The sequence below is a fragment of the Gavia stellata genome, chromosome 5 (genome assembly GCF_030936135.1).
Source record: "Gavia stellata isolate bGavSte3 chromosome 5, bGavSte3.hap2, whole genome shotgun sequence".
In the NCBI taxonomy this organism is placed as follows: Eukaryota; Metazoa; Chordata; class Aves; order Gaviiformes; family Gaviidae; genus Gavia; species Gavia stellata.
Window position 1 is genome coordinate 17,494,643 of NC_082598.1, and position 20,066 is coordinate 17,514,708.

The 20,066-nt window shown below is 40.2% G+C and overlaps 1 protein-coding gene across 7 annotated transcripts in view; it reads right to left on the minus strand.

Moving 5' to 3' along the window:
- Positions 1–20,066, minus strand: part of LDB2 (LIM domain binding 2) — a 223,380-nt gene that overhangs the window by 12,109 nt on the left and 191,205 nt on the right. The window lies entirely within an intron of this gene.

Below are 20,066 nucleotides of genomic sequence, written 5' to 3' on the forward strand. Positions count from 1 at the left end.
AAATGTACACACAGTGATCTTCTGACCTGCTGCACTCCACAATGAAGACTTCTCATATATGAGGGTTCTAAACATGATATTTTATCTTGCTATTGCATGTGAAATAATTCAAATAATTTTGTTCCTTTCTCATTATGAGGACTATCCATTCTCTTCCCATCACATGAATGACATGTCCAAGAAAAAAGAAGCATTTTATTTTCCTCGTCAGCTTGAATGCTCTATTATGTCAAAGCTGGAGATTTCTGAAAACATGGAATTTCAAGCAAACCTCTTCTTTAAATAGAGTCTTATATATTTTCTATCTGTTCACTTAGTAATTAAAATCCCTGTTCACTGCTTTTTGCTCCTGTTAGCACAGCAGATCTAGCATAAAGAACACAGTGAGCTGGTTTCTATTCCCTCCTGTTTATCACCATAGAATCATTTCCAGTCAGTTAAACCTTATGCAAAGCCTTCTTGCAGAAGACTACAGAATTGCACACATGTAATTGAGGGCTTACTCTCGCTTGCAGGATCCTTGGTTTTTTGGTCATCCTACATGAGAAGAAAAAATCCAGGTTGACCCCTAGGTTCCACCTGAAATATGCAGGGCTGGCACAGTAAGGTTCCTTACTTGCTAACTGAGCACATTTGATAAGGAAATAGCTGGCACAGAATAAACATGGAGACTGCGTGCCATTTTTAGTCACTTATCAAAGCAGAACTGCATTTAGGAGCAGGGGAAGGTTTGGCTTTTTTTACCAACAGAAGTAAGGCAACAAGTTGGTCAAATTATTAGAAGTTAGAATGGCAACTGCAGAAAGGCATAACTTAAGCCGAGTCTTGTTTTGAGTTAGTTATTTAATTTTAGCAGGTCTTGCTTGGATTTACTTCAGCAGGCAATGTTTTCCTCCCATGCTTTAACAAATATATAAGACATGAGGCAAATTCTTTTCTCTGGGCTGCACAGATGATCAACGTTTGCTCCATTCTCCCCATGTGCACCCCACTCTCATTCATATAAATGGAGATGCCAAGTATGCAGGGAAAATAGCGGAAAGGGAGCTGCCATGAAGACTAAGAGATTAATTCAGCTTTTAAATATTATTGTGTATTGGCACTGCCTTTTGATGAGCCTTTCATTAACAGCAGTTAAAAGAGAGATAACATAAAGCAGCAGGGAGAATGAAGAGCTTCAGTATGAGGAATTATTTTTTCCCCACTGCAGAAATTGAATCTGCAGTTGCCTCATTGACTTTTTTCTTACATAGACTTTTTACATATATTTTTGTAGATAAATATCTGCAAGGTAATCTGATAGACAGAGAGTTGCTATCAGATTGTGCACTTTGGGCTCAGATTTTCCTCTGGTTCAATATTCTACCAAAAATTAAGACCATCAGGTCTTAAAGTATGTGCAGGATCCAGTTTATGCTGTGAAAGAGGTGTTGTATTTTGAGTTCTTATTCAATTTATTCTGAAACCTGCAGGCACTTGCTCAGGTTTTGTGTGTATTTGTGTGAGAGAGATTCGTGATCGTAATCGACATCCTTGCTTTGGTTCTCAAAAGTCTGGGTTTCTGGCAGGGTTGCCTAATTTGTCTCATTACGAGCAGATAGTAACTAGCATGAAAAAGATAGCTCTGATAATTCTTAACAAACTAGTCAGCCTGGGCAGAGCACTACACTCACATAGCTCTATTGCTGCTGGGACTAAAAGTATGTAAATATACATGTAGGGTCTTCCAAGATTTCCTTAGGGACACTTTATTCATGACACATTTACTCCTCCGTATATATTTATTGTTGGCAACAAAGAGAATGTTTCTTCTTTATCATCTGGTAAAGATGTTTTCTATTGTGCACTAACCGTAATGCACACTGAGGAGAACTACACAGCCCCTGCTGCCTGTAGATATCTTGACTGCTAATCCTGTCTATTATCTCTTACGCTTCACACACAAGATTAAAATTGGATACGGACCCAAAATGTAGCAATGCCTGACTGATCTCACACACATGGACTCAAAATGACAAGCACCAGGGCCCCTACACTGGGACACGGGACAGTGTCATCTCCTGGATATTTGGGAGCTGTATGGACTTGCATGCATTCCTCTTCTGGTTCTGGGACTGGGGAATTCTCAACCATTTTCTCCCTCTAAAGTCTGCAAATTGTAAGGTCAGCTTTGGATGCCCGAGTAATAGGAAAGCGCTGCACTCTGTACTGACAAGTCCATTTTAAATGCATCTAGCTCATGTGAATTGGGCACAAATGTAAAACGAACTGGATTAACGATGATTGATATTAAATCTCAGAGTCTTTTTCAGTGACCTTTGAGACCTACTTGAAATCTAAAGTGACTCAAAACCAAATCCCTGAAAGAAGAAAAGATCGTGGTCCAATTATCTTAAGTCCGAGGAACCTGCCACTGACAATCTGTACCTTGGTTTTTGCAAAGAGATAGATTAAAAATGTGGGGACAAGATGCATTTAAGAGCTAGGTTGGCCAAAACCACCTGCCATCTTTAGCTGCTGGTGAGCAGGGTAACTGGCAGGCTAGTTTGACTGCATCATTTTACAAAGTGACTTCTTAAAACAAAGCTAACGAAATGTTTTACATACTCCTACATTCATTGGCATATAGAAGAAGCCTGAGGCTTAGACTGCCTATTCCCCACAGATCACCTAATCTCACTCTGTGAGATTCCTTTTCAAAACGTCTATTTTAACATTTTTTCAAGCACTGGATAATATTAAAATGTACAAGTCTTTACTGTAGTACTACAATAATAATATTTGGAACACCAACAAAACCGATCTCTTCTACAATTATTTTATGCACAGCTCAGAATCAGTCACCCAGGAAAATACCCTGAAGACTTAAAGACTTCAGTGCAGTGATGATGTATGATCACAGAAATAAATTCTACATTTCCAGGGACCCAGAACCTTTAATGGCAATGCTTGACAACACACAGGTAGACATTTCCAAGCTCCATGTTTAGGCAACACCAAAGGTGGGACTCATTTGCCCGCACATAGGTGTCCAGCACCAGCTGAAATGCCCTAGGTTATTCCTGGATCTGATCCATCTGATCTCTCTTGCTGTCCCAGAAGGACACAAGGCTCCATATGGGTGTTTCAGGCACTAGAAGGTGTCTTAAGTGTGTGAGCAACTGAACGAAGCCCAAAGTTAAAAGAAAAATTACGGTTCTTTTAGCTTTTAAGACATATTTGGAAGAATGTCTATCATAACAGGTTATATACGTTCCCTCTGCAGTACTAAAAGCTACTGAAAGAACTCCACATGATGCTTAGTAACCCAATACTATTAGAATTAGTTTCCAGTCATGTTTTCTTATTTGAACTCATCACAATGATGTCTGACCATTACTGCAGAAGCATTGCTGTTTCACTGTGTCATAGCTTGAGTTGGATCCATCACTAGAGACGAACACAACGCTTTACAGTGAGAGAAGTCATTGGCATGAAAAGGTTATATTTGTGGGTGCCCAGCACACACTAGGACACATGCATGCATTTTGGTGCTGTATAGAGTGTCAGTGATTTTGCTAGGGTTCCATATGGATCCTATGGACAATTAATCAATTACAGGGCTTGTATCCAACTTGAGAAAATGGTAATGTTATACCCTTGGGGCTCAGGGAAGTGAAAGTATGGAACATAATAAAGCACATGTTTTTTTGCATTAGTAAAACACATCTGGAAGGATTTGATTTATTTTATTTTTTTAATGACTCTTTTTTAGTGGAGAAGACTAGCATTTATAGGTTTCAGAAAACAGGGTGTTTTAAGAAGGAAGTTATATGAGGAGATACTGAAGGCACTGCAGACAGGAGTTAGAGGGTTCTGAGAATATGGATCCACACGTAATTTCCTGTAATACTTTTCAGTTATCAGCAGAGCCAAAATCAGCCTTCATAGCTAAGGAGTCAGATTCATCTCTGAGATCACTCCAGTCACACCAAGAATGGGTTTAGCCTTATGATTTTTGTTCTAACACCAGGTTTCTATTCTATTCTGAAAATAGACATGCATTCTGATAGCAGCGAAGATTAGCAGAAAGACCAATGTGAAAGCTCTCTTTTACCTTACTTTTGCATACCATGAGCTTATGTAGTCTATTGCTAATTTAATTATCAATTACCCTCTTCAGGGAAACCTCTTGTCGCCATGAGAATTTTTACATTTCCAGCAGCGAAGGTTTGTTACGCTGTTGGTGAAGACACTGCGGTCCTGCTGGCTCTGAGCTGCAGGTGGCAGAGCTAGCCCAGCTAACAGTCTTCCCCTGCTTACATGCTAGGAGCACAAAAGAACTGCAGCCTTTCAGCCTTTCAATGCCTTTTGCATTTTAAAGAGAATTCAGTGGGACTCAAGTCTTGCAAAACTTATGTGGTGAGACTGACATAACCACCAGCCGGTTTCTTTAAAGCAGGAAACATATCTGGTCAGTAAGTGCTGGGCAGCCAACAAGTCCCAAAGTCTACCAAAACAAGCAAGATCTGAGGACTGCATCTTCCCATGGTTACCAGTTTTGTCTGTATAAGCAAAAGTTTCACTAACCATGATTAAAAAATTGGAATTATCTAAAATTTTCATGTAGATGACACTTAAAAATGTTAATGTATAATGTAACATCAGTTTTTCTGAATGAAACCAGCAAGGAACCTGACATCGATGACAGCGTTCCCTGAGGTTTTACTGAAATTTAGTTTTAACTCTTTGATGCTTGAAACTTCTCCTGGTCGAATGCCTGTATTAATCACTTGAAAACTACAGGAACTGTTGCATAGTCAGAGCTTACAGAGACTTACAACCCTTCCTAAAAGTGACAAAAAATATTTGAATGGGAGTATTAGTCACTGTCTAATGTTCAGATAGGATGTTGACAGTGAAGGTATACCTGGAATATGCCATGCAGCCTTGAAGGGGTTCAGTGCTTTCTTTTAGAGCTCATTTTTTATCCTCCACAAAGATTTTGAATTATTAACTAACAAATCTGAACACAATGACATTTTATTTCTGTGTTGAAATGCAGTCTTCCCTCTGCATGCCCTATATGTGCTCTAGAGAGAACAGCTCCAGTTAACCCTGCCAGTGAAATTCTGGCCCCAGTGTGTTTCCCTGGGGAAGGTCCCATTCACTTCAGTGGGGCAGGGTTTCTAAAAAGAACTGAAGTGTCTCTGCACGCTGTTTTATGGACATCCACAGATATGTATTTCCAGAGGTCCACGGTATGTTACTGATACATCTGTGATGAGAAAGGGGACACATTATGGATATTTTTCAGCCCCTGTGAAAGATCTATACCTGAAAGTCTGCCTTCCAGGAGTGGTATCAAAGCCCTGTACAAGTGCCCTGCACTCCCAGCAATATGGCACTGAAACGGTAATGTTTGGCTGCAGTCCTCAATACGGTTCATTCTTTACTGTTAGAAATAGGGAAGGCTTATAGCTGAATTTAAATTTCTCTGCTCATGGTTGTTTTTCAAAATTAATGTAAGTATCATTCCTCTGCAGAACAGAGGGAGGAATGAAAATTTCCTAGGAACATATTGCTGCTTCTTCCACTGGCCGACTTGCAATTCACTGCTGAAAATAGCTTGTGTCTTTTAAGAATCACATGTGAATACAGAACGCTTGCATCTTAAAAACAGTCTTTGTTTTCCATTAAAAACATGGAGATATAAATGAGAAATGTTTTGGGTTTTTTATGAACCAAAAGAAATGAGGGGGGGGGGTTACATACTTGTTTTTCTGGAGGGGATTGCTTTTGCTTTGTTCTAAGCTCTTGCCCAGTGTGTCAAGTCAAATATAAGTCTCTTCCATCAGTGCATTTCACTGGATCAACTATATCAATGCTCCTTCCCTGCATGATAAACTTTAAGTCAAAATAAGTGGTTTTGAGATTCCCATCACTCAACTTACTAGTCTGCTACCTGCTTTCACTTTTTGAAGAGCCACTGTACACTCCTGCTGACATGTGGACACTAATAAGAAATGTTCATTGTACATCCCATATAATGAGATACATGGAATAAATAAATGACCAATTTTGAAATTCTGCAGTACTTAGTGTAGCAGGCAGCAAATTCAGTAACCGCTTCGATTTAAATTATAGAAGTAGTTATTTTAACCTGACTATTCAAAATCCAGTCTGCACAGGCTCACTTATTTTAGTGAAACCTTAAATGATCTTTGGGACAGAATGAAAAGGCAGCTCTTAACCCCAATAGCTTAAGTAGTCCAATACCATAGAGTAATCCCTGACTTGTTTACCGTGACTACTGTTCTCTCTGTATTTCCAGTTCCTTCTGTGCCAAAGATTTCTAAACTGGCAGTGTATAAGCAGATTGAAGTCCTTGGTTTTGATACATAGGCAGGGAACAATATGAGCTTTTGGTATCCAGAAGGAGGTGGGAAACTGGTTGGAAATATGGTATAGGCCCATTTAGTGTATTTACTCCTAAATTAAATACATTTGTTTTAAACAGGTAGTAATCAAAAGGTTTTATAAATTGTCACTGAAATGACTTTCTTTAGGCTTTGACTTAAAATCTCATTGAGATTAATGTGATCGCACCTCTCAAAGAAATTTAGACTAGTTCAGGGTTCAGCAAGACAGCGCTGCATCAGCTTGAACTTGGCTCATATTTTAAGTATGTCTCCAAAACCATATGGAGTGGATATTTTGTGTTAGCTCTAAAAAATGCAGAAACTCGTTCTGCAGCACAATACCATAGCAAGAGCAGATTCTGGGACAAATTCCATAACCTGAGATTTACTGGGTCTGGGACATACTTAATAGCCATCACTCTGCACTGGAGAAGGTTCCATGTTTTGTGACTACTCACCATGCTGAATCAAGAATTTATACTTGCAATCACCTAAGAAGCTAGGAATTAGAATTTCCAGCTTAACACTTGCAATATTAATGATCATTAGATCTACAGTTTTTTATTTATTATTTATACAATGCCAGAAATATACACAGATATTTTACAAACTACTGAGCCCCTTGTTCTGAAGATATACCTATCTCAACTAGGTAAGAGGGAAAATACTAAGTCAGGAGTAATTTGGCAACAGTAAGGTATGCACACGAAAACAACAATTTCATGTAGCTATCTACAAGTCCCTTGAGGACTACTGATATATATTTAAATGGTTCTCACGTGTTGTCACTTGAAAATATGGCTGGTTTGCTATGCAGATTGCCTGCCACACATTAAGCAAAATGTCATTCATTTCATTGATAATTTGGTTATTTAGGAAACAATGTAAGATCAATTCTGCCACAAGGCTCCTGGAATTCGCTATTTCTTTCCTGTGTGTTGCCAACCCTATAAGATGTAGTGGGATGACATGCAACGACTGAAGCTCCATGCTGGATTCACTAGGAAATACTTAGCACTCTGTAATGTTTATTCATCCTACGCTCTGCCCTGAATGCCAGTCTAGGACTCTCCAGCTTCTCACTAACACCCAGAGGTAGCAAATGATTTCTCAATAATGCAGTATTCAGCTGCTCAATTGCTCCCAAGCTACATAGCTCATCATGTTTTTACACTGCTCTGTATCTGCAGCCATTTCAATTCCCAGCAACAGTAAGAATGGAAAGAAGCAGCATTCATTTCAGGTAAGGCTAAGCTTAAAAAAATGTGTTTTTCCAGGCAAATAGTATGAGTGGGTAGGAAACAGAAACAGTTCTTAACACAGCACAGCTATCACCAGCACTGCAGCTAATTCTCGTTAGTGTGTTGGACCCCAATTTAATTTCTTTCTCTCTCTCCTTCCCTCTTTTTTTTTTTTAAAAAACATATCAGCTAGCTAACAGCTTCCACCAGTGCCCCCTTCTCCACGCACTCTGGAGCAATGCAGGTGATTATGGAAACTTTGCTAGCTCTCGTGGCCATTAATTCTGCCCTTTCATGTGGTGGCATCAGTGACAGCACTAAAACCGTGCAAGGAACCCAACCTCCTTTACAATTCAAAAAGCATCTCCCTCCTTCCCTGCATCCCACCCAGGACTTCAGGTTCCTCACTCCCTGCAGTGTGCCCATACTAGCAAAAGGGCACCAGGTTCAACACTTCTGTAACCAGAAAAGCATTCTTGTAAAGGTCCTTGTTCTTGCAGAACTGCTGCTGAAATGCTTTGCAGACGGCTGAGCACACCCTCATTTGAGGGCCTCCTCAGCATTCATATTGTACCAAACTAAGCATTTCTTACGCTGGACATGATATGACATCTTCAGTTTATATGTAATGAATGGTGTGAAGCACATTTGAGACACCATGTAATGAATGCTGAACTGGACAGATGTGCTCTCCTTTCCCCGTCTGAGGGGAAGCACTCATGCTGGAGTTGCATTTGTGGAGACAAGTTTGACATCTGCCTTACTTAGTTATCACTTTGGCAGTACGCTCATCATTACAGCATGTGCTGGAATGAATTCTGTTTTGCAATACTCTTAAGCACTAAAAAAATGTTTTAGGCCTCCCAGTCATTGCTGTAACTATTTGATAACCCTCTCCCCTCAGACTTTTTGAAAAAGTAGCTCTATTTACTTTCCTTGTGATTTTGCTTAATCTTTCTATTTAGATCTATAGTTTACAGGTTTAGAAAGGAGCTCTATTGTTTGTATTTTTCTTCCCTCTTTGAGGTTTTAATGCTGTTTTTTAATAGATTTTTTTTTTTACTCTTTGCAAGAGCTTTGCAAATTATTCACTCTTCCCTTCATTACCCAGCCATTAAAAGAATGTCCTTTCAGTAAATGCTCTTTTTCCTATTCACCCTCTGTACAATGGGGAGATGTTTTGAAAAACCCTTCCTTCGACGGCATCACACAAGTCTTATGAGCTTTTAATATTATTTGCACCAGCTGAGCTCATGCCTTTTCCTACTTCCTACACCAAAGTGAACAGTGAAGGTTACCCGGTTCCTTTCCTTTTCCCCTGATGACAAATCAGGCAAAGTAAGGGCAGTTGGTTTCAATAATACAGGTAGATATTCCTGGAATCCCAATGGCAGAGGCAAACTGCATCCAGTTGCTGTATGTATTTTCAGCTAATGAAAACAAAAGGACTTGCTGGAGAAGTCTCATCTTCCTCCTTATGGGCTTAGTTCTGAAGGCTGTGAAAGCCCAGAATCTGAATAATTCACCATCTAACTCTTCCTTATGGACCTCCTGGTGCAATCTGGCCTCATTCAAAGTATATAGATTGTTTGGTGTTTTCTGCAATGAGGTCAACCTGCTTGAGCCTTCTCCTTGAGCAGAGATCCTAACTGCAGAAAAGGATCAATACATCAAATCACAAGACTGTATCATAACGAAATGTCTCGTACAGCCCATCATATTGTCTGATTCTTCTCTCACAACTGTCTGTATGTCCAATGATCAATAGGCAAGATTTGTGTCTAACACATCTCAGATCAGAATTAACCTCTTAAATGATTTTAAGAGAGACCATAAAATTTATCTTTGTAATTTAATTTAATATTAGTGTTAAATTATATTGCAAAGTGCGTCATGTTGACTGCATGATATGATCCTTTATACTGCACTTGGTATTGCGCTGAGTATCAATTTCAGAGAGCTTGTCAGGCCAAAATTAAATTTTAATGTATATCGGAACAGATTCATTGGTTTCAGCCTATACTGGATTTGGAAGGAGTTCCACTATTATGTGGGGGCTAAGGCTGGTCTGTAGTAATTAAGAGGAGGAACTAAGCACTTTGGACCAAATACTTTTTACCCGAGCCTTGCCCTGTGAACTAATCTCTCCTTTTTTACATCCAATTACAGGTTACGAATCGGTGCAGAAACCCAATAGCTGTTGTTTTACCTCACTGTGTTTTGGTGGCCTCGTGCAAAGCACATGACATTTGAAAGCTTTCTTAATTTCATTTTCTCTAGATAGTTCAAAAATCATACAGCTTACAATTTATTCTCATTTCATTATTATTGCCTCTGCTTCTAACACAATCACGAATTTTATTTCTTAAACAGTATCGCATTAAGAACAAAACAAGGGTGACTTCGGAGACTGTTGTGCACATCAAAAGAGGTTCATTCCTGTCATATTCTTTGCCAAGTGCAGATATTTAATAATCAGAATTCCTTAATAATCCATCATCACAGCCAGTCCAAACAGTATCTTTAGGAAACAGCATCGGAAAGGTCTATTTCCCTGTTTGCCATCTCCCATCACTATCACGTGTGATGTTGCTGCATGGCATTTCCTTCCTCTCTATTTCTCCAAAGGCAAACAAGCTACTACTATTCAGCAGTTCTGAGTCAAATCCTAACACCTGATAGTTCTGATATGCAAACTGTTAGCTTTTTCTATTTGTGCAACAATGAGACCTTATCAGTTTTGCCACTTTTCATTTTGACTATGAAATGCATCCACTATCACTCTTCACCTGTGTCCCTGGCAGCTCCCTGAGGTTCAGATGGAATCCGGTATGTTGTTTGTCTTGTTCAAACTACTGCTGATCCAAAACAAATCGCAGCATTATAAAAAAGATCAAGAGTGTAGGGACTACATTTGAATGCTGACAATTTTTACTGTGCAGCTGTATTACAACTTGGAAATAAGTTTAGGAATGTTTTCATGGTGAAGTAGTCTGGAGACAGCAAATGTTGCCTTAAATACTGAAAGCAGAATAATAGGAGGGGCTATGACTGGCCAAAATGCAAGTCTAAAAATTTAGCGGTGCAGCTGATGTTTTAGTTTAGTGTATAATGTTTTGAGGATACTTCAAAATATGTGCCACAGATGAAGACACTCTTTATACTGAAAAACAAAACATCACCTTTGCCTTTGATTTTACAAATTCACTTTTGTACATTGCACTATTTTCAGGTTTCCTTGTACAAGAAATCAGCTTTTCTTCATACAATAGATACACATGAAGATTCATACACACTGAGGCAATAGCACAATTTTGATTCATCCTTCAGACTAACATGTACATAGCAACTCTAATCTTATTTACAACCATGCAAAAAGAAAGCTTTTTCCAGAGTATAAGCAGCTAGCTCTTCTGTGTCATGAATCTCTCCCCCCATCCATATACAATCCTCTTGTTTCTATACTGCAGCTCAAGCACAAATGCAGTGTTTTTCACATAACCAGTTCTATTTTTAGCCTGAATTGTAGGAAGTCTGCAGCATTAATAAATGGAAGAGAAGTACAGAACTGCACCGCATGGTAATGTGCCAATGCAAAAGCTAGCTTGGCCTTTAGCCAATGAACTGTGGTTAGATGTTAGAGCAATGAAAGTAAAAACACCACTTATAATGGAATGATTAATAAGCCGACAAACTTCCATGCATTTATTTCATACTTTTTGAATGCCCACCTTATTAATACCAACATATTTTCTATTTTATTAGTGATATCTCTCAGCCTCATGCATAGATACATGTATATGTATATATATTTTTACATATGCAGTTGAGGTTTGCTTAATTCCGTGTTCAAATAGAAAGGAACAATATAAGAAGCAGATGATACTTCGCAGTGCAGAGCTGGACATAGAAACAAAAGAGTAAGGAAGGAGCTTTTCTTTATAAACTAATAAAGCAACACCACTAGACACTAAACCCATTGTTTCATGATTTTCTCTCCTATTGACTCTGCAATTCCCTTGTTTGGTACCAAAATTATTATGAAAGCAAAAATCTTCCAGAGCCGTTACACAGAGGACAAAAGTTCACAGTTCTTACAGGGACACAGAGTCTTCTGTAATCTCTCTACTTCTCGCCCAATCCACAAAACTTGTCCCAGCACTGTTACGCTGTGGACAGATGGATGTTTATATAAAAGACCTTGTGCCTCAATAAAATTCCATTTTGGAGTTATATAAAAACAGCAATTACTGGAAAATGGAACTTTTTAATTAAATGTATTCGAAGAAAGTAGGGATTAATGACTTTAAAGTACAGAGTATTTAATGCTTGCAGCCATAGATCATCCACTAGTGAAGCTGTATTATCACCATCAGGCAACGATGCTTTTAAGTATTGATAGTGTGTGTGTTAATAATGCTTAAACTGTTTTCATAACAATATAATTAGAAACACAACTAATGTATACCATACCTATTATTAAAAAAATGTTTTAATAAACTTAATTCACAGCAACATCCTCAAAATAAATAAGGATACACTTCAGATCAGGCTAGCTGTCCCTTGGCCCAGTGAATTGTGGATAAGCTATATTTTGAATCTTTTTAGTAATGCTGATGTAGTAGGCCACGCTGATAATTGCCCCAGAAAAATGTAATAACTGCCCATCTAATTCTCTGATTTGTAGGTAGGAAGGAAATTATTACTTTGCACTTCAATCAAATACAGGCAATAAAACATGGGCAAAATTATTTACTGGTTCTGAAATTGTGCCTGTACAGACCAGAGCCTGGGTTGTACTCATCTTAAAAATCAAGCTCTAACTCTATACTTCACATGGATCAAATATGGTGAGTATAGAAACCCATGCACAAAAGTCAAAAGAGAAAAAAACCAAACCACCAACATTAGGTTTGTTTTTCTGTTAAGAATTCTATTCAGGTACAGCAAAATCAATACTTTTCCTCTGACTGTACACCGTGTACTCAAGCTGTTCTGTCAGGATCTATACAAAAAACAGAGATGGGATTTAAGGTGGGTGGATCTGACGGTCAGGTGGAGGTATAACACACCGGCCCCCGCAGCCTCCGCTTCCCAGAACGACTGTATCTCACAGCGCCGTGGGGGCATCGCATGCGGCAATGGCACTGCCTTACACCAGCTGCTCACAGAAGTGCTCGGTGGTCTTTCAGAGCTCTGGAGATAGTCCCCGGGGAAACACGTCTAACGTCCCCCCTGAGAGGGAAAGTGCCACAAAACAGCGGGCGGCTGTGGCCTGATGGGGACAGTCCAGCCTCTTCCCAATTCCCTGCACTGCAGCATAGCATAGACAGAAAGATGGAGAAGTACCAACCAAACCAACAGTCGCTACACATTTAGAAAAATAAGATTGCCCAATCTGCCTGGTATCTTAATAAATTAGATACCGGATCATTCAAATGCCTTATAACACATGATGCTGTACCTCAACTTGACCTCCCCTGCACTAATCTCCTGTGACGTGAAATGACTAAGATCCGTGCTCCCTCCTTCCTCATGTATGTAAAGAAGTGAGCTAAAAGGCAAATAGGAAAACCCAATCTTCTTAACAACCCTTTCCCTGCTTCTTTTTTTCCCTCCCCAGTCTTTTACAAGCCGGTCCTGTGGTAGTTCCTGAGATGCACCAGCATCATCACATGCTACTCAGTGTGACTGCTGTCTGGTCTCGGTGTGTGTCTTGATATGTCTGTGTTGAATTTCTGGGTTAGTTGTACAGGTGAAATGGAAAAAGGAGAGAGCAATAACACACAATTGTTTCACAAAAAGAAACCTTTCAATGGTTGTCAAATTACTTAATCCACAGACTACTTAGATGAGTAACTGAGCTGCCAGCTGAAAAGGAAATGTATTTTCTGGGAAGTCTTTCAAATGCATCCATTCATTTGAAGTTCTCAATAATAGCAATATTGAAAAAGGTCTTCTGTGTGTGTATCAGTGCTACCAACTGCACTGCAGCACTGCTCTCAATGCTGTTAACTGTGCGACTAAGGTTGTGCTTCAGCAGCACAGCAATCGTGGCGTTAAAGCTCCTGGGTACCAGTGATGCAGAGAGCTGTGCTTGTAGAAATTAATTTGACCGGTTCGAATTTTTTCAAAAATATTTGACAGATTACTTTTGTATCAGCATGCTTCATGCCATGCAAGGAATCATCTGTCAGTTCCATTCCAGCATCAGATCAGGTATTGCCCAGCACAAAGAACAGAGTCAGTCCAAATTCCACAACAGATACTCTGTTAATATAACAGAAATGTAATTTTGCTCCCATCTGATCCAGGCTAGGTTTACGTGGCTTGGTGATCCAGCACACAAGGATCCAGTACTAGTGGGTATGGAACCACAGACTTACAGGTACATTTAGGCTCCCAAATACAATGAGTGAGGCCCATTCTCCAGCCTTCAGGGCGTGTGACAGAGCAGCGCTTGTGTGCATGCAGCTAAACTCTGCCTGCTGCCCGCGGAGGGTGGCCCCAACTGCTCTTCTTACTGGAAACCATCCCTCGCCCAGGCTGCTCTGAGAGCGGTACCAAGATGTGGTCTAGGAGAGAGTGAGGTGGCAGGGGATAAGTTGTCTGAGAAAATGTGCCAACAGCTCACCTGGGTGGATATTTATATGCCAGCTCTCGACTCGGTGCCATAGCTCTGTTTGTTTTACTAGCGGAAATGCAGCCAGAGGGACTTATGCCAAGAACGTTGTCTACCTAATGACAGCTACAGTTCCGGTGACTGGGATGCCCTGTTTGTTTTCCATGGTGAAGAGGAACTGGACTAATTGGACAGACCTACGTTTCTGGATGGGGAAGCCAAAATCTGTGGTTACTTGCAGACAGCACTGTCCATACATTACTGATGCATGTAGACAGTATGCAGTGGTCCTGGTGCTGCTGGGGACAGTGCAGCTGTTATTTCCAGAGCGGCCACAATGTCCCCGGAAGCTCACAAGACAGGGTGTCTGTCTCTGGAACCTCAGACCACAACAACAATTATGATTTGGCTTTTTATACTTTATTTATAAAAAAATTTTACAATTTACATCTTCTTACGTGAGCAAGGCAATGTGAATTTTACTTCCGACACACAGTTTGGTTAATATTGCCTATGCTAACACATCCGTTTTCTTCAGGCAGTTCAGTGCTTTTAGAGAGCAAGGACAGATTTTGAACTCTTCTGCTAGTGCGATCACAGTAATGTATCCTCTATCTTCAAAACAGCTTTTTAATGTGTTCCAGCCAGGACTGAAAATATCACACAAGTCACAGAACAATCGTCAAATTCTCATTATCACCACTAGTGTCAGGAGAAGTCAGTTTTATGGGGAAGGAGTTACTGAGACCTTAAGATTCCTGTGGTGTTTTCTTTTTTTTTTTTTCCCTGAGAAAATAGCCTCCTGGTAGAGCATGCGGCATCCAGAAAGACCTTCCAATGGTTCCCTGAACTACTCTATGTCCCATCTATATAATAAGGAAACTAATAATTCCATAATTCGAAATGGGTACTGTGAGGATACTTTCTGCTCTTGCCAAACACCAGTTATGTCTCAGTGAAATAGGAGCCACTGGGCTCAGTTTGGCAGTAATTCAGTAAAATGTAACGGCCTATGATATACACAAAGTCAGACTGGATTGTCTGCTGATGCCTTATGTCCTTTAACACCAACTATGAATCAATGATGCTTCTATCAGTAATTTTGAGGTGTTCTGATACTATAAGAACTGAGAATTAAGCTACCTAACCAGTTCCTACTTTTTACTGTATTTGTTTAAGGGACCCTTTTAATTTTTACAGTCACATTCCAAAATATTGTCCTGTTCAACACCAAAGGAAAGGACACAGAAAATTCTTTCCCTCTTTCTTTTTTCCTGCAGTTAAACCAGAATTTTTCACGTCTTTAAAGATGGGATAGTATTTGCAGCTCTTCTGTGTCATCTCACAGAGGAAGCCATCTATCACCAAGTTAAACTTCTGTGCAAATGCCTTTCGACTTCCACAGCCATTATCTTTTGTGGCACAGATTGTTAAGTGTAATTATTACCAATTAAATAAGTAACAATTCAATTAAGTTTCCTTTAGCAATTTATATTACAAGGCAAAAACTGTAACTTCCAGTATTTAAACAGTCTTGATGAAGAGAAATAAACGCATATTTTCAGTGGCTGAAACGGGTTGGTATATGCTAATACACCATATGACACTTCAGAGATGCACCAGCACCTCCCAGACTACAGGAATACTGGGATCTTTTTTCCCTGTATTACTGTTCCTACGTTTGACAACACATAAGTCCAATGTCATCTCTTGACTAATACACATATTTCACAACAGTATCTGAACAACTGAGTTTCACAGCCTTCAATCATATTTTACAGGAAAGCATCCTCAGCAACACTATTGATCCAAAGATCAGCTGAAAGGATCCAAATGCCTACCACCCGCTCTGATCAACACAACGCATTCTTAGTAAACAGCTGCATTGTCTAAACCATCTAAAACACAGTTAGTTTGTGGCCATATCCTGGTGATGGTGTCCAAGCCCAGACTTCGCATGTACTCACAGCATCCAAGCACGTTTGAAAAGCCTGTGCATCTTACTCTCTGCATAATAATTTCCACACTTGTGTTTCCTATAGTTAAATAGCAATTCCCATTGGAGTCTGAACTAGACTCCAGAGTAGATAATATTAAGCTCCACAACCTTCTCCACTCCTAAAGATGGCAAATGAAACAATCAAATCTCTGAGGTCTATGAAATGACATCATTCTTCCTTCCCTCTCCTGGTTGCAGACTTGTAAGCACCCAGATTTTTGTTTTCATAGCTTTCTGAAACAATTTTCTTTTTCCAAATGTATTTCAACACACAGTCCCATGTGTCTACTATCCTTTCCCCTTCTGATACTTGGTTCAGCAGATGGTGCAAATGAACTGGCATATACAGTATTTGCTTAATCCTATGCTCCTTTGAATTGCTGTTTTGAGACTAATGCAGCTACTTTATTATCATGAATTGTCTGCATTATGTCCTTGCCTATGTTGTTCGATTTATCTTGTTCTTCCCGAGTGGGTTCATTCTGGGAGCTGATGATGAAGAATCATACAGCTTGGAGAGCCCTTTAGTTAGCTCCATCGAAAGGTGGAAACTCTTGCTAAGAATTTTCCTGAAGTCTAAGAGATGACACAAGGTATAAAGCACAGCCAGAACCAGAGATTTCCAATCATTAAAAATATTCTGAGATTGAATGGGAAAAGTATGAGATCATTATGGCATGAGTCAATTGATCAAGACATGAGGATAAATTAGTCTGCAGACACCACTGACCAGCAAAGCTTTAGCAGGAATATAGTCTTTCAGACCCCTTGTGTTTAAGCCTTTAACTAGTTTTGCAGAATGCAGAAGAACCCTAGTCTTGGTGTTCTGGGAAACGATATGGTATGTGCACCACGAAGCGAACATTTAGGGTGTGGAGAACATGAGAAATGCTGACAATATTTTTATATTCACTAGGCATGCCCCTGTTTCCCCAACCCTTCAGTAATCTGTGGCTAAGTGGAGAAATGAGTTAAACTCCTCTGTTGTTGAGAAGCAAGAAGACTGCAAGTATTTGTATCCAACTGTATAACCTGTGACTGAATGACCCATCAAATATTGAATAAGCTGCTACTTAGGAAAAATCTTGTTTCAGAGACATTAGTACTAGTCGACTGCCTTCTCTCCCTTCTCCCCCTCTCCCAGAACACAAGGCCAGAAGAAATCATGTGCAAGCTTTAGGAAGGGACAGGATCCAAAGGACACTACACTAAGGCTGCTGTTTCTTAGGTGGCAATGCCAGCTTAAGCAGCACCATGCTGTCCCCACTGCTGTGCAAGCCCGGCTATTTGTGTGGCTGTACAGCAAACCAGCTGGGGGAACAGATATGTCCAAAAAATAACCAAGGGAATAGTCAGCATGTGAGCACAAATGTGTGGCTGAAACTGGTGATGTGGGACAAATGCTGCTTAAGAAACTGGTATAGACGGCCAATCCATGTGTGGGTTTCTGAAAGCAATTGGAGAAGGTTTTCTGCTTGGTGATAGACAAAGGCATTTTTAGGACTGTGTTCTGAGCCAGATCCTTGCTGGCTTGTTTAAGGAAAGCTATCTTACTTTAGCTCTAATTACTGCTGATTATCTCAGCTCCCCAGAAAGGGTCATTCTGGAGCAGAGAGTGATGGTACTGTGGAGGCTTGTGGCTCTCAGGTCCAGACTCAGAAGAGCTCTTGGGGATCACCCTTACTTCACTATGGCTGGGCTGCATAAGTAAGATGACATAACAGCTGGGGACCAAATCTCTTTGGACAGAAGCCAGGGTAGATGACAACAGAGAAAACTACATTTAGTTCTATATTGCATTAAAATTTCTTTTTATCTGTGTATGACTCTTCTATTTTTCCCAGTAGCCAAGTACGGTGAAGAGGAGAAAATGGTTTTTAGAAGAACTGATTTCCTGATGTAATTCCAAGGAGTGGTCATTTATCTGGCAGACTGAGCTAAAGCGAGTTTTCTTTTTATTGTGATAGAAGCTGCCCCCTGATCCAGGCAGAGTAGCAGCACTGTGAATTCACCTTCATCCAGGATTTGGTATTATAGTAGCATGTAAAGTATTAGGAACATGTTAACAGACCGTGGATGTTCAGCCATTTAAGTAAGATTCAAGAGACTGTGTCAAAGTATTCCCTGAGCCTTGATACTATACAACCTTGTATTCTATCTGATCCAGAGTTTAACACACCTCTGGGTTCATGCCAGGATGGGAGGAGGCTGCACCTGTGCACAGATAAGGTTAAATCTTTACTTTCCATGGTGATCTTTTGTAACCCTCAGGTCTCCCCCATACTTACTTGTTTAGTGCCAAGAAGGTGAATTAAAACAGGCTGGTCATGGGAGGAGCATGGACATAGCTGAGGATGCACAAGCTCCTCTCCTGACCACTGGGTTTTACAGCATGCATAATGCTGCACCCACTCTGAGGAGGATCAAACCCCTACGCCAATACCACTGACACCAGTAGAGTAACAGGTTTGCATAGCCCCTTACATCTGGCAGAGGAAAGCCCATCTTCTGGGCATGACCATGTCAAAAGATCATTTTGGGGGGGATTTCTGGAACCTCTCTCATGCAGAAAGGTCAGCTTGTGTCTGGCTGCCAGGGCAGCACCCAGCAGACTGTCAGCTCCATCAAGTAATGGGCCAGCAGGCAGGGCCACGGTGTGCTGCTTCACCCTGCCAGCACAGCAAGGTCCCTTAGCCAGGAAGACCACTGTGTGTTTGTTACGAGATGTGTAAGAGGTCCAAATCAAACATTCAGGGAAGAATCTAAATCACTAATGCTCCCTATCATTTTATGTGGGGAGATCAAGCAACACTCTCTGCTGCTCACAGAAGAAAAAAATATATAGAAACTCTGTCACGGTCTCTAGATAAGACTTCGAGCCACCTAACAGCCTAGCACTAAAAAGACGCACTATTTTTTTTCCTTCTATTGACAATAAAATAGCCCAAGGTCACCAATAAGCAAAATGTAGGCTCAAAATACCAACTCCATGTGCAGGCTTGAAACAAAAGTTAAAATTATATCAAATCAACAATAACTCATTCCCATGGTGTTCCACCTGCCCTCATTAGGTTATACAGAACAAATGTCAAAGAGATAACATTCAGGAAAAAGGTGTTCTTCTGATAAGGAAAATAGCTTTGTAGCAGTTCCTTTGGGGGGAAATAAATAGTCTTCCTTCCCTCTTTTTAAAAACAGACCAGCTGATCTATTACTAGATTTGTGCAAAGTTTCGCACAACAAGGTCCTTAAACTGCTGTCATACTTCATTTGCGTCTTGGTAAAATAACATCATAGGGTCCCAAGATTATTATCTCACAGTGATTTCCAGATAAGACTTGCAGTTTACATGTACAAATATCTTTTTTCCTAATTGCTAGCACTGCAAACTCTTGCTTGGAGTTTGAAAGTCAAGCTGTGTTCCTTCTGTGTCATGTATCACCACAATAAAACACTGCACTCAGCGCTTAACAATTCTGTTGTAAAGTGCAACTCAGAAAGGAGGAACCCCTCTAATCTTTGCAAGCTGCATGGCTTTGCAGCACTAACAAAATAAATCAAAGAGTAAATTCTTACTTTACTCAGACAGGCACACAAGGACCAGAGGTTTTCAAGATGGAGCTGGCATTTTTTTCAGATTTTAGACCAATTTTGTGGACCCAGATACACACTTCCAAGTGTTACAGGTTCTCCACGGCATTCAGGAGCTGTCCTCGCATCCTGGAAGATGTTGTATTATGTACCAGTTGGGCACCTTCATGCTTGGCTGTTACATGCCTGCCTCCAGTCTAGGCAGCTGGCCT